The sequence below is a fragment of the Schistocerca americana genome, chromosome 2 (assembly GCF_021461395.2).
Source record: "Schistocerca americana isolate TAMUIC-IGC-003095 chromosome 2, iqSchAmer2.1, whole genome shotgun sequence".
NCBI lineage: Eukaryota > Metazoa > Arthropoda > Insecta > Orthoptera > Acrididae > Schistocerca > Schistocerca americana.
The window spans coordinates 543,121,471-543,146,150 of record NC_060120.1 but is presented as its reverse complement, the minus strand read 5'-3'; the positions used below and the strand labels follow the sequence as shown (position 1 = coordinate 543,146,150).

The 24,680-nt window shown below is 44.1% G+C and overlaps 1 protein-coding gene across 1 annotated transcript in view; it reads right to left on the bottom strand.

Annotated features, from left to right (window-relative positions):
- Window positions 1–24,680, bottom strand: part of LOC124594157 (forkhead box protein J1.2-like) — a 281,291-nt gene that overhangs the window by 245,627 nt on the left and 10,984 nt on the right. The gene's annotated exons all lie outside the window — the stretch shown is intronic.

Here is a 24,680-nt window from a genome sequence, read left to right as displayed (position 1 = left end):
CACATAGACACAGGCAACAGAGCATGCACAATGTCGGCACTAGTACAGTGTATATCCACCTTTCGCAGCAATGCAGGCTGCTATTCTCCCATGGAGACGATCGTAGAGATGCTGGATGTAGTCCTGTGGAACGGCTTGCCATGCCATTTCCACCTGGCGCCTCAGTTGGACCACCGTTCGTGCTGGACGTGCAGACCGCGTGAGACGACGCTTCATCCAGTCCCAAACATGCTCAATGGGGGACAGATCCGGAGATCGTGCTGGCCAGGGTAGTTGACTTACACCTTCTAGAGCACGTTGGGTGGCACGGGATACATGTGGACGTGCATTGTCCTGTTGGAACAGCAAGTTCCCTTGCCGGTCTAGGAATGGTAGAACGATGGGTTCGATGACGGTTTGGATGTACCGTGCACTATTCAGTGTCCCCTCGACGATCACCAGTGGTGTACGGCCAGTGTAGGAGATCGCTCCCCACACCATGATGCCGGGTGTTGGCCCTGTGTGCCTCGGTCGTATGCAGTCCTGATTGTGGCGCTCACCTGCACGGCGCCAAACACGCATACGACCATCATTGGCACCAAGGCAGAAGCGACTCTCATCCCTGAAGACGACACGTCTCCATTCGTCCCTCCATTCACGCCTGTCGCGACACCACTGGAGGCGGGCTGCACGATGTTGGGGCGTGAGCGGAAGACGGCCTAACGGTGTGCGGGACCGTAGCCCAGCTTCATGGAGACGGTTGCGAATGGTCCTCGCCGATACCCCAGGAGCAACAGTGCCCCTAATTTGCTGGGAAGTGGCGGTGCGGTCCCCTACGGCACTGCGTAGGATCCTACGGTCTTGGCGTGCATCCGTGCGTCGCTGCGGTCCGGTCCCAGGTCGACGGGCACGTGCACCTTCCGCCGACCACTGGCGACAACATCGATGTACTGTGGAGACCTCACGCCCCACGTGTTGAGCAATTCGGCGGTACGTCCACCCGGCCTCCCGCATGCCCACTATACGCCCTCGCTCAAAGTCCGTCAACTGCACATACGGTTCACGTCCACGCTGTCGCGGCATGCTACCAGTGTTAAAGACTGCGATGGAGCTCCGTATGCCACGGCAAACTGGCTGACACTGACGGCGGCGGTGCACAAATGCTGCGCAGCTAGCGCCATTCGACGGCCAACACCGCGGTTCCTGGTGTGTCCGCTGTGCCGTGCGTGTGATCATTGCTTGTACAGCCCTCTCGCAGTGTCAGGAGCAAGTATGGTGGGTCTGACACACCGGTGTCAATGTGTTCTTTTTTCCATTTCCAGGAGTGTAGATAGGATACATTATTTTTAAAATTGAAATACTGATTTTTGCATGTACTTGAATCCCAACTTCTTGTTCTTATTTAAAGGCATATAAATAATTACAACGATTTAAGTAAATTATTTCAATAAATGAAAAGCACCAGTTTGCTTTTGTTCTACAATATTACTTTTATCGTTAACCGGTTTTCGGCTTACAAGTTAACCTCATCAATTCAATAAATCATAAATTGCATAGTAAAATTTTACACAATTAAATAATAAATCTTAAATACCGTGATACAGGCTTTTAATTCGAAAACTGCTCTAAAATACTTTTTTTGCTGTTTAGGATATGAAATAACGAAATTTTAGGTATTGTCCGTGTACAGTATAGTAGGAAGAATACATGACCAAATTTGCAGGTTGGTACTGATTAGTTCTAGCATCTTTTTGTATATTTCGTTTGGTACTGTCCAAATCCATCCGGTTCCTCACTTCAGTTTTAATTAGTGCGATAAAGTTCCCCTCCCGCCCCCCACGAGTGTGACATTCCCTCGCAATCACAAAGATTCTTGGGCAGATATTGACTGGTGTGAATACCACAGAACTATCAGTTTAATAAGTCATGGTTGCAGACTACAGACATGAGTTATTCGCCGGAATATGGAAAAATAAACTGGTAGAAGCCGATCTCGGGGAAGATCAGTGTGGGTTCCGAAAAAAATATCACGCGAGCAATCTTAGAAGATACATTAAAGAAAGCCAAAGCTACGTTTATGGCATTTGTAGACTTAGAAAGCTTTTGACAATGTTAACAGGAATACGCTCTTTGAAATTCTGAAAGTAGCAGGGATAAAACAGGGAAAACGAAAGATTACTCACAATTTTTATAGATACTAGACTGCAGTTATGAGTCCAAGGACATGAAAGGGAAGCAGTAGTTGCGAAAGGAGTGAGGCTGGTTTGTAGGAAGCAATAGTTGGGAAAGGAGTGAGACTGGTTTGTAACCTACCTCCGATGTTATTGCGTCTGTACTTTCAGCAAGCAATAAAAGAAACCAGCGAAAAATTTGGAGAAATATATGCTTTTAAGATCTGCAAGTGACACTGTAATCCTGTCAGACAGAGAAATACTTCAAAGAATAGTTGAACGGAATGGATAGTGTCTTGAAAAGAGGTTATAAGATGATCACCGACAAAAGTGAAACGAACGTAATGGAACATAGTCTAATTAAATCAGGCGATGCGGAAGGAATTAGATTAGGAAATGAGATACTGAAGTAGTTGATGAGTCTTACTATTGGGCAGCAAAATAACTGATGATGCCCAAAGTAGAGACAGTAGAAACTGCAGGCTGGCTCTAGCAAGGCAAGCACTTCTCAAAAATGGGTAACTCATTAGCATCGAATATAAATTTAAGTGTTAGGACGTCTTGTACAACACGTAGTGGCGGCGAAAACTGCCCATGTTTCGAAAATTCGGGGAAAGTGCGTTGTTCAAAAATGGCTCTGAGCACTATGGGACTTAACTTCTGAGGTCATCAGTCCATTAGAACTTAGAACTGCTTAAACCTAACTAACCTAAGGGCATCACACACATCCATGCCCGAGGCAGGATTCGAACATGCGACCGTAGCGGTCGCGCGGTTCCAGACCGTAGCGCCTAGAACCGCTCGGCCACCCTGGCCGGCAAAGTGCGTTGTCAAACGACCATACACAGAAGTCAGCGTATTCACCTCGCCGACAACATATGAGAAAACACTAAAACGTCAAAGCCATGACAAGTTGTTGATTGTGTAGCAGACTAGCTATCAACATAAATATCGAATAGCTTCATGAAAATAAGAAAATAAAATAACCAACTGAAGATAGCACGAAAAGTGCTGAAACATGTCTGGGTAAAACGGAACTGAAAAGGTGTCTTGCATAAGGTGGAATTCCTCCTCCTAAGAGATTAGGAGCTTTTCGAAATGTGGTGCTACAGAAGATTGCAGAAGATTAGGCGAGTAGAACACGTGACTAATCAGGAGATACTGAATGGAATTCGGAGAAGATGAGGTTGGCACAGGATATATTTGCAAGGAGAGCTGCATCAAACCAGCCTTCAGCTCAAGACCTCAACAGTAACAACAACAGTCGAAGATATCTTATCAAACCTGAAATATTGGATTCGTCATTCTAAAGGCTTTTCCGATAATAGTGTATACTCACAAATAACTTTTGATGGGCCGCCTCGGTAGAAGTGCGGTCTGAGCGGTGAATTGCTAGTCGAAGGGACGCGGGTTAGATTCCCAACCGTGTCGGAGATTTTCTCCGCTCAGAGACGGGGTGTTGTGTTGTCCTTACCTTGGTATCGCCGTAACTGACGTTCCACTGGTGGGATGGCTGTATGGGCACGACCCGATGCCAATAACTTTTGTATTATCGTAATCTGTTTGCAGTGTGTCGTCTTCGCGGTGTCTGACTCGAAATTTACTCTCTCAAAATATTCTTTACAGACCAGTCATTTTACAAGTAGAAAAATAGTTACTAACAGAATTTGTGACGTCAAATGTTGACTATCACGCCTGAATGGAAGGCAAAAGAAAGAAACAGAAAAAAATAATCAGCTGCGATTTTGATGAACTAACTAGGGTACTGAAAATCATGGTCAGGACGCATGAAGGAGTAGCAAAGCTGACGGCCGCACTGCGCGCAGCATTCTATTAGGAGGCCTTCATACAGAAATGAACGTCGAATGCCTCTAGATAAGCTAATAAATACTAAATGTCCAACAAAATATCGACAATACTTACTACTTTTTAAATTGTTTAGATATATAATTGGTGCCTTAATTACACGCAGGTTGACAACCGCTGATCTAAGTGAACCTTACAACGTAACGTGACAAAGATGCTATCTGGCCACTCTTCTGAAGGATATAAAACTCAGACGCCTTCAAGGTATCTGTCTTAGCATCGTTCAACGTGCTACAAGCATTGCAAGGCATTGGCAAACACAGCAAATGTTCATTATAAGCCAGTAAAAACCGCACACAAAAGCTTACTGCTGTCCTATTAGTTGTAGTTACTCGATCAATACTACTTACGAAGCTCAGTAGTATTTTGTATGTCAGTGCTGCTCCGATTGCGGCAGTGCAAGACAGGGCGTTTTAGTGTTAAGACATCAACGTAAGACTAGACCGCGAATGGATATAGGAACATGCATCCCAATGAAAAATACCTGTTCAGTTTTCAGAACCACTCTCGTCCCACATTCGTCTGGAGAGAAGTTAGTAGTTGGTAAATCCCCAGAGACTCAATGGAAGCAAACTAATGTGCTAGTGATGAGATCCTGGTGTGTGAGGGCATAATGATAAATGGCCGCATGAAGCTTCGTTTCTTCATTGGTGATCGGAGGAATATCGTTAATACCCAGCAACACAGGAACTAGGTACCGAAATGCCTATCTTGTCGGTCCGAAAAGTTTCAAGGTTGGATTAGTAAAAAATAGAGAAATTAAGATAGTGGTTTTAATGCTCCAGATTTTCTACATCCCTCCCCCCCCCCCCCTTGAGTATTTTACGCAAAGAGCATTCATACAACCATGTGAAACTGTCATAAACATTCTTGAAATTTCCTGGCAGAACGAAATTGCTTGTCGGATCGAGACTCGAACTCACGATCAGTCCTCAGAACCTTATTCCGCTAGTCAGCAGAGCACTTGCCCGCGAAAGGCAAAGGTCCCTATTTCGAGTCACGGTCCGGCACACAGTACTACTCTGCCAGGAAGTTTCATGTCAGCGCACACTCCACTGCAGCGCGAAAAGTTCATTCTGGAAACATCCCCCAGGCTGTGGCTAAGCCATCGCTTCGCAGTATCCTTTCTTCCAGGAGTGGTAGTCTTGCAAGTTTCGCAGGAGAGCTTCTGTGAAGTTTGGAAGGTAGGAGACGAGGTACTGGCGGAAGTAAAGCTGTGAGGAGGGATCGTGAGTCATGCTTTGGTAGTCCAGTCGGTAGAGCACCGTGCCCACGAAAGGCAAAGGTTCCGAGTTCAAGTCTCGGTTTCATATCAGAACACACACTCCGATGCAGAGTGGAAATTTCATTCAGAAAAGTTCTTCTTTGGGATCAACCCGCGTCACATCAGCTTGAATGTCGGTACGCCGTTAAAGCGTTGAAACTTTATGCGAATTTCTGCCCTTTGTCGTTTTGTAGCAGGTTCATATTGATAACATCAAGTCGCGCCATGCGTAATGGTTTCTTCCAGGCAAGAATTGCCCGCGTTTCGCATTTCAATCAAGTCGCAGCAGGCGTCCACGCGCCATTGTTTTTGTTCGAGAGTCAAGGTGTGCGGAACAATCTTTGGAGACGCTGTTCCCTTCTTTAAAACATTCTGGAGAATGTCTTGAACACTTGATTTAGAGATGTTGCTCCAATGCAACTTGAGACACAGCAACGTCGACACATTATCGCCGCACGTCCACTACTTAACACCGGCTGCTCGCAGCTAGCTGGTCGAATGCACATCTAGTGTTAAAAGTTGTTGTTCAAGCTGCCACCATACTTACTGCACTAACAGAAATAAAATCCGTCTCAGAACCTTTTGGTCGGACAGCGTATGCGGATTTTCAGAGGTTCACTTGATCCGGACGCCGTATTCGTGGACGGTAAGCGGTGTCCGGAACAGATTGCGCTGGAATGTGAAGTCCCTTAGGTGAAGGTACCCGGCACATGGATTGGCTAGCGAGGGTTTCGGGTCTAATACTACACAGCACGTCTGTCATGCAATGTGGAGACGAGCTGCTAACCGCACCAAAGTATATCCCAGATTTACACATAGTGCTTTCTCAGCAACGGAGTCGACTCCCCGCAGAGCATAACGTCAAAAAACTATACCACGTCGCTGGCAAGCATGGGCGGCAGTGGGAACCGCAATCCCTACTAATTGTTTGCTTGTCGTCTCCCTGGTTTTATCACTTAAAAAAATGGTCGTGTCTAGTCTCATAACGTTCCTAATTACTTGTTTTGAAAACTTTAAAAAGGGACCTCTCTCTGATTTACGATCGATTTCGAGACTTGTAGAGCCATCAGCCGATGTACCTGTTACACACACGTCATATCAGTGTGCAATATTTTCATCTTAGGACCATACCTTAATGACATAAATTATCCTTCAATAACGTGACTGAAAGCAATATATAGATTACAGAATATGCGCCTGACATGTATCACGGTTAATAGACTGATGTAAAACTATGAGTACTTTTCAAAACCCTGGATACTGCCTGCGTAGTCTGAAACAGTTTTTTTCCACTTAATTGTTCTTTAATCCTATACGGATCCAGTTAACGAAATATTCTCTCATTTGTTGAGTTTGCTGTTGGATACAAGTATATGCTGCAGACGTACTGTCATGAAGAACTGAGATATAGAGAGCGAACTTTCAAGAGTAGCCACAGAACAGTGAGATGGTTACGGTGACAACGTCTTTGATCACTTGGTTAAGCCGCAGACTGTGAAATGTCCGAGGTCAGGTGTAAATATTGACAATTGAAGGTGAATTCTCACACTGTGTGTTTCAGGGGACGCACAAGTTTCTTCGCAGACGACGAATTGCTTACAAATAAATTGAAGCCATCGAATGCTGGATACGTTTCGATTTCGATAGGCGAGTGGCTGCTTTAAATTGACGGTAGACTGCCGCACTTTCAGGACGTGCCGATGCGGACGTGGAGTGCGCGATGTGGTGGTCGTGATCGTGGGCGACGTCAAATACCACCTGTAAAACCGCCTGTACCTCTGCGGTATCGTTCACAGAAATACTGCACCGTGTTTTATGGCAACAGTAGATAGCAGATACAGCTAAAGGTAACAGGGTATCAGTGTTCCACACGGTCTCGTGCGCAGGCGTTTGCCTGCTTGCCGCCCGCTATTGCACCTTGTGGTGGAACTCACTTCACCGATACCTAACACTGTTGCTGTGAGAGCGAGCACGGGCAGCTCTGTGTTCATGCAACAGGTCGTCTTTTCCGACCAGTCGAGTTTCAGTTTATTGTGTTACGACGGCTGCATACGTGTTCCGTGACTAATTTGGTGAATTATAACGGGAGGCTATGAAAGGTGAGATCGCGTTCCCAGCTGTAAGGCTTGAAAACGAGGAGCCGATACCCTACTCCCTGCCCCAAGCCTAAAGTATCGAATTCGTCTCCCACTACAGGCGTGATTCTGTCTTGCCTTCACAATTACAGTGAATAGATTAAGCAAGTAAAGGGGCATCGTAACTCAATTACACTTATGATTCGACTGCAGACACAGGACATTGCAGTACGTATATTTCCATAAAGACCCATAAAAGTGTTAAGGAAGTCCACAGATCGGATACTGTAAAAAAAGGCATTGAAAAGGATGGTACAAGGGCCTGGACACCAGAAAGTTATTACTGGACCAGTAAACAACACTCGGTCAATCAAGAAAGTAAGTAATCAAACAAAAAATCAAAATAATAAAACACAAAACTGACCGAGATGATGGCACACGGCAGTAGAACTTGACAAATTACCCCAGCGGCGGCACGCAAGCCTCGGTGGTCGGGATTGAGCCGTAATTAACAGTTCTCACAGTAGTTCGGGATGATGTGATTGACGTAGCTGGCGAACAGTAAGCTCATTGACCGTTTTTCCGACAACCGGCAGTCTATTATCGGCCCTCCTGGTGCCTGTAGCACTCAGTTACACTGTCTCAAAATGGCGCCTAAGCTTAGGACCAAGAGGTCCGAAAACTGAACGAACCAGTCACGAAAACGCTTCGTGACAGAAGAGAAAACAGCGTCCAAATGCCGCAGATCTCTTTCTGCGGGGGTTGTTGAACACCTCGGATTTTGAATAAAACTTTCGACAGCGTAGACGGTTTTTCAAAGCCAACCTAACTGTGGTGATCTGCACAATTTTAGCAAGTTGCTTACCTGAGTTAGGTTGTCCGACAATGACTTTTACTAACGGCCGGAACAGCTTCTGGGGCGCCTCTCTGCTGTATTCAGGCACAAAGGCCCATTCAACAGCACAAAGGGATCCCTTACAACAGGAAATGCTGTCGTGACGAAATTGCCGACTTTTGGATTAATTTAATTTACGACAAGTAAAAATTATGGGCAGTAGCTCTGTACCAGCGCATCATCCTGTGCACTAGGCATTTCTATTTCGCACTCGAACCACACACAAAATCACTAATCAAATTATAGACTAAGTAATATATTTGCTAGCCTGAAAGGCTTGTTACGTCTAAATACTCTAATTGTGATGCGCCCACCCCGGAGAGCGTGATATCAAAGGCATGGATTCACCAGCACACGGGTATCACATGCGATGAACATTGATGGACTTCTTGCAGCTCATTGAGGATGTCAAGGAAATTGTATGTTTGACGCCTCCAGCGACGCTGCAAATGTTTGTTCTCACTGCAAAAAATTGGTTCGAATGGCTCTAAGCACTAGGGGACTTAACATCTGAGATCATCAGCCCCCTGACTTAGAAACTACTTAAACCTAATTAACCTAAGGACATCACACACATCCATGCCCGAGGCAGGATTCGAACCTGCGACCGTAGCAGCAGCGCGGTTCCGGACTGAAGCGCCTAGAACCGCTCGGCCACAGCGGCCGGCGTTCTCACTGCAACTCTCCACAAACGACGTTTACACGATCAAGGCTCCTGTGTTCGAGTGACACGACAACGAACATTTCAAACGAGGCTGAGCCATTAGTGTTCATGCTTTCGACAGGTGTGCAACAGATCTCCACCCAGACTCAGAATTAGGTGACTATTTACTCCGCAAAGGCAGCTATCTGCAGCCTTTTGCGCCATCCTGAAATACGGACACAATGTCATACTGTGTGTCACCAGAACAGAATCACACCGGAGAAAAGACGCCTAGGTAATATCACAGTAACACCGTTTAACACCGCCTCTACCCTTGATAATAGCTTCACTTCGACAAGGAATAGAGTATATCAGTTCCTTCAGGTACCCCTTACCCAACTGAAGCCTCTCATTGGTGACTAAAGTGCGCATCATATATCTTGGCGGCCGAGTTTAGGTTCGTTCTGCGCATCTGACGTCACAAAACACAGTCAGTCAATGAACAGAGAACGACATTGCCAGATCTCGACAGCAGTGCAGAGCACCGACGAGTGTCTTCAGTTTTAGAAACGTTCAGTCATAAATAAAGTAATAGAACAAAAGCAATCTCTTGATAGCAGACTTTCTTTTACAGAAAGTTTGGAAAAAGCATTCTTTATACCAATTGCTTCATATTCTATTAATTAATTAAACCAAACAAGCAATAAGACTCCTAATTCAGGCGATAGCAAGGAAAGGTGTTTGTTTCAATCTCACGAACTGCTTTTTCGCAATAAAGAACAGCGGTACTTGTTTATTTCCTACTGAACTTCGACGAAGCGTGAGTATTTCATAGTCATACCAGCAGTGTTTATAAGTAGTTGCGTGAGGTGTTAGAGTCCTTATGGAGTTACACTGTTCGTGAAGCTGAGGTAGCGGAATGGTGAAGGTGTTGGGCTGCAAAGTAAAAGGTTATGAGTTCAAACCTTGTGTGATGCTTAATATTTTCTTTGTTAAAAAACAATATTGGAGTGCCTTACTTCACGAATTTTATTCGTTTGAATGAAATTTATAGTGCTTTGCCTCTTCATTAACTTTTTCGCTGCTGCAGACACGTGCTCCCCGCATTCCGCGCTGTGCGCGATTTTGGCATCACTGCACTTCTCGCGTGTGCAGACACATGGTGTTCCCACTGCTTTGACACACTTATCATTCGATTTCACAAAATCTATTTGGCCAAAAAATTTGATTTTTACACGTCTTCTTGCCTGATACCTTCCCCCCATAAATGAGTTAATTTTGTTTCGATGTGCAGCATTAAATGTAGTAAACCATTGCACGAAATTGTGAAGAGTTTGCAGAGGTAAAAGTCCATAGCGTATACTTTCCGTATGGTCGATTTTAGTTGCCACAATGTTGAGAATGAAATGTGGACAAGATACCTAAATTTCATATATTATTTACTGTATAACAATATCTCATTTAATTTAAGTACCACATAGGTGTCGTATGTAATATTGAGAAATATTCCGTCTTTCGCGACTGTAATAAAAGTTTTATATACACACGGCGCGTTTGGCTTTATTTTAAAGCACTTCCATCGGTGAAAGGTATGGCACATACACAATGGTATTCATGTTCTATTTCTTGTTTTTGTTCCACAGTCGCAGTTTTACCAATGGTATTGAAATATATCCCTCTTCTGCAACTGTAATAAGCGACTTATTTAGACCAGACGCGTTTCTCTCTTTTGAAGCATCATAAGAGGGCTGTATTTTGTGTCCTCCATTGCCAAGTCACCTTTCGTAGTTTTGCGCTGCGGTAGCACAATATTCAACGTTTGTGTTCGCTCATCAGTGTTTTAGCAAATAAATGCTATTTGTGTGTGCCACACACAAAATTATATTTGACATAGCTCTGAGCACTTCACTGACAGACGGTATATTCAAGTCCTAATGTTTTTGTAAGTCCACAGTTTTGTTTAATGTATTTTGTCTACTTCCTTTTGATTGATTGAAGTCCTTTAAAATAAAGACAAACGTGCCCAGTGTAAATAAAACTTTTGTTACAGTCGCGAAAGGTGGAATATTTCTCAATATTACATACGACACTTATGTGGTACTTAAATTAAATGAAATATATAGGTATCTTGTCCACATTTCATTCTCAACATTGTGGCAACTAAAATCGACCATACGGAAAGTATACTCTATGGACTTTTACCTCTGCAAACTCTTCAAAATTTCGTGCAAAGGTTTACTATATTTAATGCTGCATAATAACTGCGTTGAACATCGAAACAAAATTAAGTCATTTATGGGGAGAAGGTATCAGTCAAGAAGATAGGTAAAAATCTAATTTTTGAGCCAAATAGTTTTTGTGGAATCGAATGATAAAGAGTGTCAAAGCAGTAGGAACACAATGTGTCTGCACAGGCGAGCAGTGCAGTGACAAAATAGCCCACAGCGCTGAATGCAGGGAGCACGCCTTTGTAGCAGCGAAAGGGTTAATGCGGCCGTGGTGGCTTTACTTCATGAACTGCGCGCTCCCCCCTACACGTAAGCTTGCGAATTATGCTATACTATGGCGCTGCTTCTATTGGCGCGTGCGTCGTGTGCAAGTGGCAACGCAGCAATCTCCAGCGTCTGGGCGGGCATGCGCGAGCGGCCAAGATAAAAGAATTGAACTATAGGTCCCGCAGAGCAAGAGAAATTGTTTGTTGATTGCTACGTTTCATCCACTGTTCCAAATAGATCCAGACATTTCGTATAGGATTATGATCGGATGATTTATTAGGTCATTCGAGTTGCCATTGGGTGCACGACTGTTCGTCAAACCAGCAATGAATGCCTACAGCCCGGTGAACACTGCTGTTATTTTCGAATGCGGAATCGTCCACAGAATACTTATCATCAAACTGTAGAAGAAAGGGCAACACTTGGACACTGAGAATATGCAAAAATCTTGGTTCGTTTTCATGGTAACCAGAGTGAGTGGCCCAAGCCAAGGTATGGGAAACACCTACAACACACAGCAGAGCCACGTCGATCTGAACTTTACCCTTCACATGCTGCGTCTTAAATGCCGCGTTGGGCAGACAGTACACCCGATGCCGTTACACGACCGCCAGGCGACAGATCTATACCAACTGCATACTCTACAGCGACCAATGTGTTCTTTTAAGGAGCTGAGTAATGTTTTGTTCTTTGAGCTCACTTTTCTGCCACAGTGTTATAAAGACATTTCAGACCGAAAATTTTTATCACATTTCCTGTTACTGGTAAACACACAGACGGGGAAAAAGGCAATCTCAAGAAAGAGTTGCGCGCCGTGAACGAAAGTTGGTAGGCGTGTTTCTACTTCTCAGAGATGACGTCTATTCAAATTTCGCGTCGATCGTATAAGAGTGGCGCTAGTAGCGCCACTAGGAGGCAGCAAATCAGGTTAGCTTTAAATACACGCTGTAACGGTCGTGAGCGATGGCTACCTTTGAGAATGGATGTTAGTCAAGAATGCCATTATCAACACAGCACTGAGTTTGAACGGGGCGGGGTCGTTTAATAGGGCCACGAGAAGCTGTATGTTCGTTCTGTGATACTACAAAAAGATTTGCCAGGAATGTAGCCACATTACATGACGTGGTAGTAGTGGTCAAGAGAATGTACTGCCACAAGAAGACCGGGCTTCAGACGGCCACGTGGCACAACCGAGAGGGAAGACCATCGTGTTCGGCGTATGGCTCTGACGCATCGTTATGCATCTGTAGCAGCAATTTGAGCACCAGTTGGCGCCACTGTGACACAACAAATTGTTACAAATCGGTTACTTCAAGGACAGCTCCAAGCAAGAGGCCCCGTAGCGTTCATTCCACTGACCCCACACCACCGCCGTTTGCGATTTCAGTTGTGTCAAGCGAGAGCTCACTCCAGTGACGGGATGCAGGTCTGTCGTGTTATCTAGTGAAAGTTGGTTCTGCCTCAGTGCCAGTGATGGCAGTGTGTTGGTAGAAGGAAGCCAGTTGAGAGCCTGCAACCAACCTGCCTCCGTGCTAGATACACTGGACCTACATCTGGAGTTATGGTCTGGAATACGACTGCAGGTTTGTACGTCAGTCTGGTAATGCGGCATCTTGTGCTGCCATTCTTGAACAGCATGTCCGGAGATGTTTTCCAACTGGATGACGCTCGCCCGCATACCCTGCTGTAACCCAACATGCTCTACAGTGTCGAAATGCTGCATTGGCATCCTCGATCAACAGGTCTGTCTCAAATCGAACACTTATAGGACATTCACAAACAACATTAACAGGCATACAACTCCATCCCACTAACTGAACCCTTCACCAGTACAACGCAATGGATGCACGTATGCATGCTTGCATTCAATATTCTGGCAGTTTATTAATGTAACAGCATTTCACATTTCCCGTATATTATCCTCTGATGTTTCAGTGTTAATCATTTAAAAATTTTACCTAGGCAAATGTATTCCCTAATTTCATTACTCTATATTAATTATTTTCTGATGTTGCAATTTTTCCCGTCAGTATATTATGTGCGTATGGTGTCTGTTCTTTCGCACTGGCACGTCTTTGGCCTGTGCTCTCATTGACTGGTGTAGAATTGTCTTCAGTGATAAGTCCTGCTTCAAATTGAGCGCCGATGACCAGCAAAGACGTGTCTGGAGATACCTCGGACAGCGGTGGGATACCAACCTGAATGTCGCCCGTCATAATCCCCGACCCCCGACAACCAGGAGTGATGGTCTGGGGTGCCATTTCCTTTCATAGCAGGACACCTTCGGTTGTCATCCGCTGCACGCTTCCAGCACAGCGGTACGTCGGCGATAGTCTACACCCAGTTTTGTTGCTCTTCATTGCAAATCATCCTGTGCTTACATTTCAGCAAGATAATGCCCGTCCACATACGGCGAGAGTTTCTACTGTCTGTCTTCGTGCTTGCCAAGCCCTAGCTTGGCTAGCAATGTTGCCGTGTCTCTCCCCAATTGAGAACCTTTGGAGCACAATGGTCAGAGCCCTCCAACAAGCCCAGGATTTTGACGTGCCAATTGGACAGAATTTGGCACGATATCCCTCAGATATACACCCAACAACTCTATGAATCAATACCAAGCCGAATAACAGCTTGCGTAAGGGTCGGAGATGGACGAATGCGTTATTGACACGCTCAGTTTGTGAAGGTCTTTGTCTTGAATAAGTCATTCAGTTTTTCTGAAATTATCATTTGTGTGCCCATTCGGATAATTCTCTCTCTCTCTCTCTCTCTCTCTCTCTCTCTCTCTCTCTCTCTCTCTCTCTTTGCAGGGTGTATGTGCCTGACCGCATGTCGACCTTTCAGTGCAGATGCACAATACAGTCCAACCGATCTCGGGAATACACTGGAACAGCGAGCGAAGAGAAATTATGAACAGGGGTCATTACTCCGTAGTGTGCGCCATGTGGAGATTTGGTCGGACGGGAAGCGTGCTCGGGTAGCCGAAGCGTTTGAGGCGGCCGCTCACGTAAAGCCGTTGAGTTATGTCCGTGCTACAATGCAGTAAAAGTCGGAAATTTCTTTCGTCAAGTATCTATAAATATTGCTATGATACTACTAACAATTTGTTACATACTAAAATTAGTTTTACTAGTCAAGCTTGTCAAAAAAATGGCTCTGAGCACTATGGGACTTAACAGCGGAGGTCATCAGTCCCCTAGAACGTAGAACTAGTTAAACCTAACTAAGGACATCACACACATCCAGGATTCGAACCTGCGACCGTAGCGGTCGCGCCAAGCTTGTCATGGAGTGCTCTTACGAAATAAATTTATTATGATCTATGTATTATTATTTATGATTTAAATTTGAATTAATCACGGAATAAAACAAGTTTTTCTCATTTTGTAAAATTTTATTAATCTTGAAAATGGACAAGATGTTCTATCAAAGTACCAGGATTCTCAAAGTGTTCCTACGGAGCAAAAGTTTGGTAACTCCTGGTCTAGAGAGAAGTAAGAGTTCTTTATTTGCTTCTCCAATAAGGGCCACAATAAGTCATCCTACTCGAAACCGACGATTGAGAGTTGTTTAATACTCGTGCTCATCAAGCAAGCCTTTAACACTTTAAGGTACATGAGTGGTGGCCTTATCTTGGAGGACGCTATGCCTTGCTGATGATATTGCCGCGATGTTCTCAGTTACCCTTTGTCTTAACGCTGTCATAGAAATACCTTCTCAAACCACTACAGAACCATGCTTCGCAGTTGAAAGAAAGCCTGGATCACTCGCTTATCATTGTGATCTCCGCATTGAAAAGTCGTCTACAATAGGGATCATATTACATTTTTCCATAAGTGGGTGGATCAGATTAAGTTTTTCGTTACTTGCTTAACTGAAGCCTTACTAAGCACACAACTAGCTTAAAATACACAGTAAAACCCCTACTAAGAATGTCAAATTGTTACAGTTGCCATCAAATTGTGTTTGTTAGCAGTGGACCGTCAGCAGACACTTTCGTGGCAGTGGCTTAATACTAAACGTAACGATTTAGTTTAATACCCTCGTGTCATGATTACACTTGCGTACTCTGTGTGTTGCTTTGGCTTTAAGTACGGTAGTTTTAGATACCTCTCAGATTCGCGATTGTTGTTACAAAAGCAGCAAATATGCAGGCATCGGCAATTTGTTTCTGCTTACTTCTGTAAAGACCGAGACAATAGAAGTTCAGCATTGCACCACAGCAATCACAGATGTAGTGGTGACTCGAAACACTTTTCAGAGACATTATAGTACAAGAGGTAACCAACGTTACATGTAAGCTCTAAAAAAATCTGCAAATAAGGTGAATATTTTACTTTGCCAACGGCTGAAACGCAAAACAGGGCCCTGAACACAAAGTAATTGACAGCATAATACTTGTGATAACTATTCCTGATTCAGTATCAACTACCAATATTTATTCACTGAATGTACCGATCACTAAGAACACCAAAAAATGACTTTGTTTACTTTTTTTGGACTTCAGCATTGTTGCCTCATACAGCCAGCAATCGACTTAACAAAGAATAAACCCGTTTACAGTAAAAACATAAATTTATGACATGAAACAAAATTCTGAATAGTTAGTTCATTGGGATAACGCGGTCATTAAGCAGCAATATGTAGAGACTGTACCCAGTATTAAATGAAATATCACTATGGTGACGAGATAAAAATCGCGAAAAAGCGCCCATTATTGTTGAAGTGCTGCAGAACTGAGTCAACAAGCTGGCGTTGTCATGAGAAGAAATGCTGAGATTTCGTATTTCATTAATGGTTTCAATCACTTTAAACGCGTAGCATAAAGGTAACGAAAGAGCCTTAGCAAGCAACATGCCCCATAAGTGCTCAACTGGGTGTAGATTTTGTACTTGGTGTAGGCAAGCCAGCCGGTACACTCGGTTAAATGTTTGATCTGTCTGCAGTGAGTCATGGAGTGAATGTATATCCGATGAGGTGGTTATAGACGGATCACCTAACTGTGTATTGTGTAATTAGTCTCTTAAAAGCTATGAACATCTACTACAGATACCTATATTTATCTTCGAATTAAGAAAAAACCAGCCGGCCGGAGTGGCCGTGCGGTTCTAGGCGCTACAGTCTGGAGCCGAGCGATCGCTACGGTCGCAGGTTCGAATTCTGCCTCGGGCATGGGTGTGTGATGTCCTTAGGTTAGTTAGGTTTAATTAGTTCTAAGTTCTAGGCGACTGATGACCTCAGAAGTTAAGTCGCATAGTGCTCAGAACCATTTGAACCATTTGAAGAAAAACCAACGATGTCAGTCGCATTCGGACTTTGAATGAAACCGAATGACTACAGGCAAAAATTTGGGTCGGACCGGGACTCGAACTCTGATTTTCCACTTAACGTGAGCGGTCGCCTTGACCGTCTCGGTTATCCTGGCACGCTTCCCGTCCGACCCAAACTCCCTTCCTGTTGTACACACGTATCGCGCCTGTCCGACTCCTCCTGCTGGCAGCTCACCCTGATACCCACAGAAGCTCGGACGTAATGTGCATCCGCACTGAAATTATTCTAAGCGCCACGCGCTCATAGGCATGAAGATATACACACACATATATATGCGTGGTGTTTGTTCCGTCGGCCATGTCCGACAGAAAAGACACCACGGATATACAGGGTGTTAAAAAGGTGACGAATACTTTGCGAAGTGATAGTATTCATCGAAGCAAGAAAAATAAGTCCAATAAACGTGGCATAACTACGTGTTGATGGGAAGGGCTGCGCGACTCTTAGTCGCATTAGCGCTCCGTCAAACGTGTCGGCAGAGTATTATGATGTCTTACTCACAGCACTCTGCCTATGGTTAGGTGGTCTGCAGTCAGCTGTGTGGTTCGAGTCGTGTTCTAGGTTACGTTAGTGTTTGTCGTGTTTGTGTTCCTTTATTGTCAGTTCTATCAACCGTGGGTACGTATCATGGTGCTTTACCTTTTTCCAAACGCGGATTCACATATGTGTGTACTGTAATTGCACTGATTGTATGCTTACATTTCCTCTCTTCCACCACCTGTTAGCAATGGAAGCCTACTGCTCGGCAAGTGAAATGGGGGATATGATATTCTGCTATGGTTTCGCAAATGGACGTAGCCTGTGACCTCTACGCTGAAAAATATCCGCAGCGCAGTGTCCTCTGATAAGTTGTTCGGCAGACCTTTCCAGCGTCTGAGGGGCACACGTGCCCTTGCACCTCGGAAGTCTGACAGCAGAAGGCCCCGCGATGTCCGCACGCCTGACATGGAGGAGCGTGGGCTACGTTCGGTGGAAGAAACCCCTGGACCAGTATGCGATGATTAGCAGCAGCAAGAGACGTTTTCTCTCTCTCTCTCTTATCTGGGAAGTAGAGGGATGTACGTCATGAACAATTGATGTACCCTTATCATCTGCAGCGCGTTCTGGCCCTAAGGCCACTGGATCACCATGGCAGACGGCTGTTCTGTCAATGGCTGTTGCAGAAGTGTGCCGCACGTCCACTGTCCACATCCAAGATTTTATTTACCAATGAGGCACGGTTCACAAGAGATGGTGTTGTGAATTTTCATAACCAGCAATTCAAGAAAGAGAGTATCAACACCGATTCTCAATCAACGTGTGGACGGGCGTACCTGGCGGTAGATTAATAAGCCGTACGTGCATTTCTCATTAATGTATTGCCTACCTTGCTGGAGGCTGTTCCATTGCAGCAACGAATATAAATGTGATTCATGCACACTTTTCGCCACAATGTGCACAAACATCTGACGCAGACATTTCAGAACCGCTGGATTGGTCGCGGGGAGGGGGGTGGGGGGATCAGACGTGGCCTGCTCGTTCCCCAGACCTCAATCCCCTAGACTTTTTGTTATCGGGATACATGAAGGAATTGGTCTACGTCAAGCCAATCAACGATGTGCGGACACTACAGGGTCCGCGTCTTCAGTGCTTCCCAGCAGGTACAAAAACAACCGGGTACACTTCAGAGAAGGGCAGAGGGATGCATTGTCATGAATGGACGCCACGTTGAACACCTCCTGTAAACACTTGTTTATCGCAGAAAGTATGCATTTCCGGACCAATATTTATAGGATTTATCTCAGAAAGTATGTATTTCCGGATCAATGTTTACTGGACTTATTTTCTTGTCTCGATGAGTACTACCACCTTTCAAAGGAGTCGACATTTTTCTTTGAACACCTTGTATGTGTGTGTATACCTTCTTATATTTCTCTAAATTTACTGTTATGTGAAGTTCTATTAAATTCATATAACACGCAAACTGTCCTTTGTTTCTGATTCAGTGGTGTAGAGTGGTCTTCACTTTAATTTGTAACATTTATTTTTCGACTTCCTTTATCTTTCCGCACGTTGTTTAGAAACGCTTGGCGAATAAGGTCATTGCCTTCAGTAACAAGCTGCGAGGTTCTGCTTCTTTCAAGTTCAAACTTGCCGACTGATAGTTGCGTCACTAAGCTGCAGGTTCTGGCAGAGGAGTGGCTGCCATCGTCTCAGTATGTCCACCTCCAAATGGCGACGTGGTTTGGCTTCTCATAAGGCACATCGCTTGCCTCTCAGCTAGACACGACTTTTAATGCCTTGGATAACATTTTGTCTGCCACGATATTTAACTTGACTCCTCGCCACAAGCCAAGTAGCTTTACGTTGCAGAATGCTCCTTTCTATCTGATATGTGAGGTCTTTAGTAGCAATTAACTCCCAAACGGCGTGGTCTCAGGTGCCACTTCCTTTGCAGTCATATGTATCAGCATGCTGTCGATTCATGCTTTGTAACTGCTTTATAACCTATATGGACCGTCGCATGTCAGGTAATGATTTATATCTTTGGTTGGCATTAAATAACTAATGTTTAAGAGTTATTGTGCATTTGGGAGCTCCTGGTGGTATCTGCTCCTTGATTCTTTTCGGTCCCAGATTTTCGGGCCGATTAATGCATTTATCTATTTCTTTTTTTACTGTAGCTCTGACACCCAATATTTCTCCAACTTCCACATCGTCACCAATTTTGAGTTAGCAGAATGTGCCTCTTTTCACCATTGCAAGGTTTCGCAAACACGCTGTACACCTGATATCATCAACAGCATCTCAGTAGATGTAGCGGTAGGCGCTATCGAGACAGGTTTGGCTCGACGAATATGTGACTATTACACTCCTATATGCAGTATGGGACAACAAATGTTCCACAGAAACGAAAGTAACATCGGTTGTGACCCTAGGCAGCGTAATAGGACCTCCAATGTTCCCAACAGACATAACGAGTTAGCAGACAGAGTCGGCAGCACCATGAGTTTGTTCGCTGACGATGCCGTCGTGTACCGGATAGTATTGTAGTTGGACGTTCGCAAGGAACTACGGAAGGCTAGGGCAAACTTCCAAGTAGTTTATGTGCATAAATTTCAGGTAAAACCTATAACAACGAGAAAGAGCCCACTAGCTTCTTAATACAATATTTGTAGTGAAGATCTGTACGTCACATAGTACAGATATTTAGAATTAATCCTAAAAAACTATATATGAATTCGGAGGATTCACTATTCGGGACCGTGAATGGAAGACTTGGATTTTTTCGAATGGTTATGGGAAAATGCAGTGCATCTTGAAAGGAAATCGGTTATAAGACGCTAGTACGACCAGTTCTTGATTGTTCTACTGTTATATTTCTTCTTTTTTTTTTTTCATCAGACATGCCGCTGGTTTCATGCGGCTCCACACGAATTTTAAGTGTCAACTTCATTATTCAGAGTAGCAATTACAACCTATGTCCTCAATCATTTGCTTGATGTATTCCTGTCCGTGTCTTCCTCCACAATTTTTACCCTCTATAGCTCCCTCTAGTACCATGGATGTTATTCCCTGATGTCTTAAAGTGCGTCCTATCTCTGTATATTTGTTTCCCTGCCGATACTGCGGAGAATTTCTCATTTCTGACCTTATCAGCGCACCTGATTTTCGACACTGTTCTGTAGCACCAAATATCAAACGATTGGATTCTCTTCTTTTACTGTTTTCTCACAGTCCGTAATCCGCTTCCATACAGCCTAAGAAATTTCTTCCTCAAATTAAGGCCAATGTTTGATACTCGTAGACTTCTCTTGGCTGGGAATGCCCTCCTTGCCTGTGCACGTCTGCTTTTTACGACCTCCTTGCTTTGTCGGTCATACGTTATTTTGCTTCCAAGGTAGCAGAAGTTCTTCACTTCGTTTAACCCAATTTTGAGGTTCAGTTTCTCGCTGTTCTCATTTCCGCCACTTCTCATTACTTTCATTTTTCTTCGGTTTACTGTAAAACCATATTATGTGCTCAGTAGACATTCCATTCAGTACGCCCTGTAATTCTTCCTCGCCCTCACTGAGGATAGCAATGTCGTGAGCGACTCTTATCATGATTATTCTTTCACCCTGAATTTTAATCCACTTCTGAAAACTATATTTTGTTACCGTCATTGCTTCTTCGAAGCGAAGGCTGAAGAGTAAGGAAGCACTTCGCTCTTGGTCTTCCATTCTTACTGTACCTTCTTAGTTCCTCTGCATATTGTGCATTACCCGTCTTTCCCTATAGCGTGCAATTTCAAACATCTTCTCCATTTTACAATGTCGAACGCTGTTCTAACGTCGACGTATCCTATGTAGTTGTCTTGATCTTATGTCTTGCTTCCTTTAACACGTACAGCGTCAGAGTTGCCTCTCTGGTGGCTTTACCTTTCCCAAACTGATTGTCAACTAACAAATCGTCAATTTTCTTTTCCTTTTGTCTATATAATATTCTTGTCAGCAAGCTAGATAAATGAGCTGTTAAGCTGACTGGGCGATAGTTTCAACACTTATACCACTTTTCTGGATTGGTAGAACGATATTTTTCCGAGGTAATGGTTCCATGTCTAAAGTCTCCTAAATTCTACCCACAAACAAAAATAGTCATTTAGTTGCCATGTCCCTCAATGAGCTTAGAAATTCGGAACGAATGTTTTCTATGTCTTGTGCTTTATCTGATCGCATGTCTTCCAAAGCTCTGTCAAACTCTGACTGTATTACTGGATCCTCCATATCTTTCAAATCGACTTACATGTCTCCTTCTAACGCAGCAGCAGACAGTTTCTCCCACTCGTAGGAACCTTCAGTGTACGAGGGCGTGCTGAAAAGTAATGCCTCCGAATTTTCTATGTGACAACTCTTACAGCTTTTTATACAAAATAAACATTCGACACAAAAGTTTTGTGTGTATGGTACCGCGCCATACTGTACAAAACTACTGCTGGAGAAAACCAACGTTTTGGCCACGATTGCAGCGGCCTTCTTCTGGGTCTACTGGTGACGGTCTACTGACGCGGTACCATACCCAGAAAACTTTTATGTCGACTGACTCTGGCCGCGAAAGCCTACGCAATTATAAAATAAGCATTATTAACACTCTACATCTTTATTCTTCACGTCTAAATATTTGCAGACCTCTGCCTCTAGAGGGCTCCGAATTGTAGCATGTAACATGACGGTGTGTAACGTAACTATGACGGTGCGTGAGAAACAGCTTGCTGTAATTGAGTTTCTAACAGAAGAGTTCGGCCACACGTGGAGCGCTCTCTCCTTCGGCATGACAATGCCAAGCCACGCAGGAGCTCTCCGACATCTGCAACAATCCGACGCGTAGTGTTCACTGTCATGTATCATTTTCCCTACAGTCCCGACGTGGCTACATCCAATTTTCATCTGTTTCCAAAACTTAAAGAACACTTTCGAAGACTTCACTTTGACACTGATGAAGCGGTGCAAGCACAGGTGAGGTTACCGTTCCGCCAACAAAGTCAAACATTCTACGGGTGACGGTACCAACAAACTGGGCTCTCGCTGGGAGAAATGTGCTCTTCCGCAGATTGAGAATACTGAGAAATAAATATGTAGACATTAAGAATAGAGATGTAGAATGTCAATAAAGTTCGTTTTATTTAAAAAGACTTAAGATATTTCACATAAAAACTTCTAATTATCTGTATCTACAGCCTTAGAGAACGTCAAACGGACGTCATCACTCCTGCGTGCTTCAGTATCCTACTTATTTCCAAGTCGATTCTTCTTGACAAATCCAGTGGAATGGATCTTTATCAACTAATTCAGATACGCGCTACTAGTATACTAATAGTACGGTACAGCGATTCTGAAAGTGTAACAGGAGTGCTTGGGTGCATTGAAATTTAATTCTTGGTAGACCACGCAGTTCTCGCGGAATTTAGAGAAAGCGCATTGGAAGAAAACTGTACTACCATTATGTTGACACCAATGTGTATCTCGCGTAGGGTTCGTGAAGAATAAAGTAAGAGAGATTAGCGCACGTACAGAGGCAAACAAACAGTCATTTTACCTTCGCTCATTACTCGAATAGGAAAGAAAATTGATAATATTGGTACAGTGTGCCCTTCGCCACGCAGTGTAAGGTGGCTTCCAGAGTGTATATGCAGATGTAGAACCGGAGGAGTATTTTTCGCTCGTCGGAGACCACAGGCAACATAAATCAAGGTGACTGGACTGTGATACTGCTCCTTCAGAATTTCAGTCCAGTTTCCTAACCATGTCGCTCGTTATTGCCCCAACCCTCACCCCCATTTCCAGTTTCATTTCACTGAGCATTACATCTCTTGCTGTTACCTGACCAATAGTTACGGTAAGTTTCATGGGAACAGTCGGAGGTCACAGAGCAGATGAATGGATAGTGTCTGCTTGTGTACAAAGGCAAATTGTGTCTTTCCTACTGGAACTCCACGTTGTATAAATTTTCTTGTACCTTTTGTATGGTCTTAATCACATATTTGCGCGTACACTGTATCTAAAAGTGCCTGCGATCTTTCGCAAATGGAATTACAGAAATTCATGGATAGAACTTGAATTCGCTGGTTCACCACCTTCGTAAGGTATTGAGAGGGGCAGACATCAAGGCTAACTGAGGGAATGTGCGCGGAACATCCGCTGTTTTCACTTACAGTGACGGAAGGGAAGACGTCATTTATAATGCCGGTCGATGCAGATTACTCCGGAGCCCACAAAGGAAGTACGCTCGGGCGCCGTGAAAGGAACGTCGCCCATCTCTTCGCCATCGTCCATCAGTGATGAATGCTTCCAGAAGGCAAGTCAGGGACTTCCGGGGCTATTCTGCCACCCTCGGCTGCTGCCGAAATTCTTCACGAACTCGAGGGACTTCAGCTCTAATGGTATCTTTGTGTCGATACGGCGACATGGCAAACTTTTATTGGCCTGGCAGCATTTTTACATAAAAAATGCGCTTTTCAATTGCGCAGTTCACTGTTGTTTTCCCAGTGAGTAAGTTCCATTCGTGATGTGCGAGTGTGGAAGAGCTGCAAAATTCCCACCTGAGAATCCTACAGTGTCTACATTGCCTTCCAAAAATTTTACAGATGCACATTTCTTTAGTTTTATGAATAGCTGGCAGTCCCGTGAGCAGATCAAATATTCCACAAATTCGCTCTTGAGATCTCAAATTTCTGCTGTCGAAGTACCTTCGTGGATAGTGCACTGTTCTGGTTTTCTTTTGTAATCCAGGTCTCTTCTCAAGTAAATTGCATCCAGTTAGACCAAGTAACTTGCGTAGTTTTCGAACTCCTTTACGTGGTTCATTTTCAAGACAAGTATAACGCTGTTCTAATTCAGCTGATCGTTTGTTGCCTGTTGAAGATAAAGGAACAGACTCTAATGAACCTTCAAGTTTAAACGAATTTGCGTTAGCGGTAGACTATCAAAATAAAATAATTTTATTCAAAAATGGTTCAAATGGCTCTGAGCACTATGGGACTTAACTACTGTGGTCATCAGTCCCCTAGAACTTAGGACTACTTAAACCTAACTAACCTAAGGACATCACACACATCCATGCCCGAGGCAGGATTCGAACCTGCGACCGTAGCAGTCGCGCGGTTCCGGACTGCGCGCCTAGAACCGCTATACCTAATTTTATTCATTTGTACACAACACGACTCCTCTAAAGTAACGTAGAAACAAAATTGTTCCACCAATTACGCTGATTCGTAAGTTACGTCATTATGCAACAGATACAAACATAAGAAACAAAAATTTCCATTGATATCAGAGGTATCTCTGTGCCTGGCAGACAAGCTGAGCACTTCTGCCTTTACCCGTATACATACAACCTCCGGTAAGGAAATAAATTAGTAAATTACTTGCAAGTCATTTAGTATCTATTGAACCAACAGTGCAATGGTGGAGGATGAAAATTAAATTCAGGAGGCTATTAGTATAGAT